Here is a 6,740-nt window from a genome sequence, read left to right as displayed (position 1 = left end):
TAAAAAAGTGCTTTCTCAAACAAGCCGTTCGGATTCGGCCCAAAATTGTAGGTCCCTTCCATTCCTGACAACAGTACTCGCACACAGGAATGGTTGAGAGTTGTAAGTCACTAGGCCCTGGTTCACAACGGACTGTTGCGCCACCCCATTTGATTTGAGGTAACAGCTGCCACTTAAATTCATCATTATTGTTTCTTGAAGGTTAGAATTCTATAAAAAAAATATATATAAAGGAATATTTGCTCATATTTCTAAGTGCTTAAGTTAGCAATTATTTTATTTGATCTAATTTTTTATTTTTTACGGTGGTATCTCTATCACTGAATCTTTGGAGCAAAAATAGATTTATGCGACTTTTCACTAATATGCAAGATCTAGGTTCACCTTAATTTGTTTTATACAGTACAGTGTGCAGTACCCAAGAGTATTGATTTCTCGAACAATAGATCTCACTATCTTGGATCAGGACAATGTCTTTCGCGTTTCTGGATAGACTAAGAAGGAGTGAGGCCAGGATTTTATGGAGTTTTTGAGTTTAATATAAATAAACTTTAGCAGTTTGTCTACAATTAGGCAGATGAATGAACCCAAAAACCGTCCTTACTCAGAAGAACGATATAAAGCTAGTCCTCAGTCTCCAAAGAGGTCAGACTGTTGTCGACACTAGTAGAGAGTCAAATCGTGATCGAATAGGTACATCGTCAACCTCTGGTGTTGTTTCATACCAATATTCAATTGAACCTTTAATCAGAGCTAGAGGAGCAATGGATTCTCTTTTGAATTCTGTCCAAGAGACTTAAGTGGGTTATAGGAGCACCTGCCCAAATATGGGAATTGTACTCAAGTTTTGGACGAATATAGGGTTTAAAATTATAGCCATATCAGAAGGGGTAAAAAACTGCAGCATTTTTGGCGATGTCAAGTTTGTGATCATTCTACAACAAGTGGCTTGTAATGCACATTCCTAAAACTGATAGTTGTTTAATCTCCTCGATGGAAGTACCACTCATAGATAGTGGCATTGCAGAATTTAATGAGATTATCATACGCCGCATTTGAAGTTCCACACCCGAAGGACAAGGATGAGAATCTAAAAACGAATATGAAAAGCTAAGAGTACTGTCATCAGCGAAACAACTTAGTGCGTTAGAAGTTGCAGGCAAAAGATCATTTATTAAAATAAGGAAGAGCATCGGAGAAAAAACAGAGCCCTGGGGCACACCAGCATTTATTTTGTGAATATCAGATTTGAACCCGTCCAAAACTAATTGAATTGAACGGTCCGAAAGGTAATTTCTAATAGAACGAAGAAGGGATTCATCAATACGAAATGCACGCAATTTCGATAAGGGATCAGCTTGAAAACTCTGTAAAATGCCTTTGAAATATCGAGTGAAATAATCTAAGTTTTTCCAAAACGATGTAAAGATTTTTTCCACTGACTGTTCGGTGACATAAACCATAAGATCACCAGAGGACCTCTTGAAATGAAAGCCATACTGCCGGTCAATAAGAAGTTTCCGTTTTTCAAAATATTTCTTAAGCTGAAAATTGATCAGCGTTTCCATGACCTTAGAAAGAAGGGACGTTAGTGCAATTGGACGATAGTTAGAGAGAGAGGATGATTCGCCTTTTTTTAGGGACAGACTGGACAAATGCTGTTTTCCATCCACTCAGAAAGAGACAAGAGGAATAGAACAGATTACGCATGGGTTTTGACGGCGTTGGAGAACAATATCGTGGATACTATATGGGCCAGTGGATTTGTGAATGTCCAGATTTTTTAGTACTCTACCAACTGTCCGAGTGCTAAAGAAGATTCGTCAAATAGAATCGTTTATGCTTTCAAGCATAGGCGGAATCATGTCACTGAGTGGCAGCATCGAATTAACAACAAACTGTGCTTCAAGCAAATTGGCTTTATCAATCGAGCTTACGTAGGGAGTGTCATTGGAAACGAGCTTTGGAACCAATGAAGACGTACCTAATTTTACGAACATTTTTTATAAATGACCAGAAATTTTTACTACCATCGGGACATTGTAGTATTTTTTGCCGTCATTTCTGGCCAAGCAAAAGTTTAATGCGTCGTATATGTCCGTTACAGATCTTTCTAGCTTTTTCCGGTTTTCCTCAGTTGGGTTGGCTTTGTAATTTCGGAAACTTACATTTTTGATCCTGATAATCTCTTTACAGCTCGAATCAAACCATTAGTTTTCTTTAGGGTCGATAGGTTTTCCCCTTTTCGAGATAAAATTTCTAATTCCACAAATAATTAAGTTTGTAATCATATTTGCAATGGAATCCACGTTACTATTTAGGAAGCATAGTGACCAGTTAAAGTTCCTCAAGAATTCATTGAGACCGTCCCAGTTGGCTTATATAAATACCTACAAATATCCTTCACTTCTTCGAGCTTAGGAATGGTTTGCATATTTTGATCATTTAAGGAATGTCCTCAATACTAGAAGGTTCAACTGAAATACAAATGCGTGTTCTGGGTCTGCTGAGAATGTCTTCCTTAGCAACAACCTCTAGTCTCACAAGTGGCCAAACTTCATCTTACCGGCTGAGAGCAAGGTTGTGCATTTCAAAAGACTTCTGATCGCCGCAAACCATAAGTTTGGCATGACCAACCCTCATCGTTTATGTAAGGAAGCGATCTTGGAAGCACTCTCAAAATACTTAAAAATCCACCTGAGATCTTACTTTGAACGACTGCCATTGATCAGAAGAAGTTGTGCCATCAGAATCGCCCCTATCAACCAACCGACCATGACATTCAAGTTCATGCACGTTGCTGAAAATTGGACTTACATTGGGATTTGGGGGAAAGCTGGTGCTGTGCACAAGATCCCGCTTTATCTTTTTGATGCCTAGACTTTTGTGAGAGAGGTGTACTCTTAGTAGGAGTGGTATGCCCATTGTTTATAGCTAGCTCTGTTACTACTGGACTTCCTATTCTCGTTACTTTCAGCAAGAGGAGAGGGTCCATGGATATCCACTGCTAGACCTAGAAGAGATATCGATTTCAACATTTTCTTCTTTTGGTTCATTATTGGTCCCACGAGTTGCGAAAAAAGTGAGTTAATTCTGTACAGATATTTGCAATATACAGAAAAGGCTATTTAATTTGAAAGTCGCCAGATATCTGGGATACTCCGTTAGAAACCGAGCTGATCTCGCCAGAAATGGTACAGTACAATCCATATTCTATATGTAAATTGCTTTGCTACATGTAAACTATTGGTAATGCAAGACGCTATGAAGAAGGCAAATATCAGGCCTCCATTAGGTTTAAAGCGATTTAGGTGCTTGCGATCTCTAAACAGATAAGCTCGATAATCGATTTCATAAACGGACCCTGTCTAATAGGAAAGCACGCCAAGTGTCTAGGCGTATTCTCAAATAACTCTTGCAGAAGCTGTATTGACGAGGAAGAAAAAATGTAGACTTTTCCCGTTTTAAAGACAAGAAAAAAGAAATGATAAATAATTTAAATTATAAAAAAACACTCTTATTGTTGTCAGAAAGTTCATTTCTTATGACGTTATTTACTGCATTGAGATGAACAGTCAATAAACCCCATATAAATATATTTACAAAATCTTGAGTTCTTAAGAAATTAGCTGGTTGCTTCCTTTGAGGGTTTACAATACATTGAACATTTTAGAATACACATATTTTTCCTTTACTTAACATTATTAATAATCTTACCAAAATTGAATAATAATTTCTCCGAGACGTTTAATTGTGCAATGTGTAAAAATTTTGGAGAGCTGTTAATAATAAGTTCTTTCTTTTATTTTAGTAAATTATAGAGATACAAGAAGAATTTTATTTGTGATATTGTTTTGAACAAAGGCTTTTCCTCTTAAAACTATTTTTACACACAAAACAGGAAAACAAATAATGATGAGCATAAAATAAAATGAAAGAAAACCAAAACTCTTTTCACCAACATTTTTAGCGATAAAGGAACATTTTTATCTGCAGATTATTATTTTATTTTATCTTCTATTCGCGAGAAAAGTGTTTTCTTTAATTTAGATTGCTTGAGACGTTTTTTATTTTTGTACAACCTACATTTATTTTTATAAGTAGATTATTTTCATTTTGTTGTTAGACAAACAAAAATTATATATATAAATACATTTTATATTCCAAAAGAAGGTTTGTCTTTGAAAAAACTTATATAGTCTTAAAAAGACAATTAAGTAGAAATGAAAAACAAATTGTAACTGGGAACCAACTGGAAACTCACAGTCCTTTTGTTTTTAGATCAAAAAATACCATAAATCTCAGCTCTATATTTTTGTTTTAACAGCACATTAACAACAATTTTTATTTTTATAAAAAAAACAATAATAGTGGTTGGTAGGGGTACAAATACTGACGTTTTTCAAATCTAAAAATGTTTTTATTTAAATTCAAAAACATACTAGAATAACTAGTTAATTTTGGTAAAAACAGTTTTCAACTTAAATATTATAAGAAAACGTAAATAATTGGACTTCAAACTCATTTTATTTTATTCAAAAGATGGTTGTTAAGACAAATTTCAAAAAAAAATCCTCCTAAAACAACTGGTATACATAGTTTTTTCATCTCTTACATTTTAAAAACAAAATACAATGATATTTAAATGTTTAAAAGACATGTCTGATATTAACTTCCTATAGGAAATTATTGTAATCGTGCCGACCTGTGGGAAAGATATCTCTATGTGTGTACGTACGCTAAAATGATGACGCTATACTTTAATTAAATTATGTATTAAATATTGTGGTGTTCAAATGGTAGACATTAGCATTCAAGAGAACACAAGCGTCTAAAAGGTTTTCCAAAAAACCACCTCCCTCTACTAGCTTCTACTCGCATCTATCCCCGGTGTGCCCTTGGAGTTCAAATCAAGAACCGGATCCTTCAGGTTGAAGGCCGTGGGACGTGGTGACTTCCTAACCTCGAAAAGAAAAAGCAATCGCAAGCACCAGCAAGCATCGGATATGGACGGATGTGCTGTTGGCGTCCGTAGGACAACGAACTTCGGATAATCATCTTCAATGTTACGTCCATTAATAAACCACGTACAGACGAATAATTAGCGGAAGACCTTGATTGCTTTGAAGCAGATATCACCTCCATCCAGGAAATGCAAAAGGACGATGAAAATCTGTGATATTTGCTATGGTGACTGCTACTAGGAAAATTAACAACGCTTATTTCGATGCGGCTGTGTGATTTTAGACTTAAGCAACAAGTCTTGAACTATAGCTGCATCAAGAGCAAATCATGCCCATCAGCAACAAGGCTTAATTCGGAAACATCAGCATAAAATACGCTCCTACAAAAGATAATGATAACAACACCAAGGATATGTTCTAAAAAGGAATATGATCAATGTCGTAGCTACTATATATTAAAATTGTCCTGTGCGATTTAAATGCCAAGTTGGAAAGGGAAGACATCTTTGGTGTAATAATTGGGAAAAACCTAGTTGAAGCTAAGGTAGCACTTTGGATTTTCAGAACCATCAAGGCAATACAGGGAGATTCTGGGAGAAGATACAACGTCGAACGGGTACAATCGCAACAACAGGCACACAAAGTGGCGCTGTATAGAAGGATGAGAGCTGATCACGAGATCTATAGTCAGAACAGAGAGCAGCACCCACGAAAGAAATTCACAAGTACATAAACCTGGAACTAAAGGCTCCAAAGGCGATATTGGAAATATCATAGTAGAACCGCAGTCAACGCTGAGGATATAGAAGGATCACTTCTGCAGACTGTATAAAGGTGACGACGAACCGAATTCTCTTGTGTGGCAGGATGATCCATTCAACATAGACCAACAAACCCGTCTTCTTGATAAAGACGAAATATAGATTGCAATATAGATAAAGGGCAGAAGCAGATAGTATGTGCTGTCATCAAGAAAGGACATACAACGCACGTGTAGGTCCATTTAAAGCTTAGAAACAATACTTAAACAAAAAAGAGGCTGGAATGCGCCCACACTGATAACTTCCCATACCGTCTGTCGATTTGTCTTGCTTAAAAGTTTGTCTATATGTACTCGTATCAATTTTTACCAAATTTGCGTACTATTTTTTGCAGATTTTATTTTTTATGAAAAAACGGACTTTTGGATTTTTATATAAAAATTACTGAATATCGAAAACAATATTTTCTGTGAAATAAAATAAGTTTCAAGCCAATATTTTTATTTAAAATAAGTTTCAAGCCAATATTTTTAAGTTTTGAAAAGCTATTTGAGTCGAAAGTAAATTTTTACGAAGTATTAGTATTGTTTTTTTTTAGAGTTTTATTTTTTGTAAAAAAAACTGTCAATTCGATTTTTTTCAAACTTTAATTGTGATGTAATAACACCATTAAATAATTTGTTGGCAACAGTGTTTGCCTTTTTAGATTGTCATTAATTTTACTGTCATCTAATTATATTTAGTCACTTCCTTTCTAACCTTAAACCCGAGCTTACCTCTTTGCTTTTTCCTGAATTATAAATTATATTATTAATTGAAATAAATCTTTGTGATCATAAAAGTATTAAACCATTTCTTTTAATCACAACATTTGGCGACGAGGAAAAGAACGAACCCCACGAGTATGGACGCTACAACTCTCGAAATTATACTCAAGAGGCTTCAGGACTCCAATCAAGAATTCCTCAAGAGCGTCTTGGAGCAAAAACCCGTAAAACAATCATTCATTTCTTCT

The sequence above is a fragment of the Eupeodes corollae genome, chromosome 1 (assembly GCF_945859685.1).
Source record: "Eupeodes corollae chromosome 1, idEupCoro1.1, whole genome shotgun sequence".
NCBI lineage: Eukaryota > Metazoa > Arthropoda > Insecta > Diptera > Syrphidae > Eupeodes > Eupeodes corollae.
The sequence above is the reverse complement of the archived record's forward strand: the minus strand, read 5'-3'. Positions refer to the sequence as shown.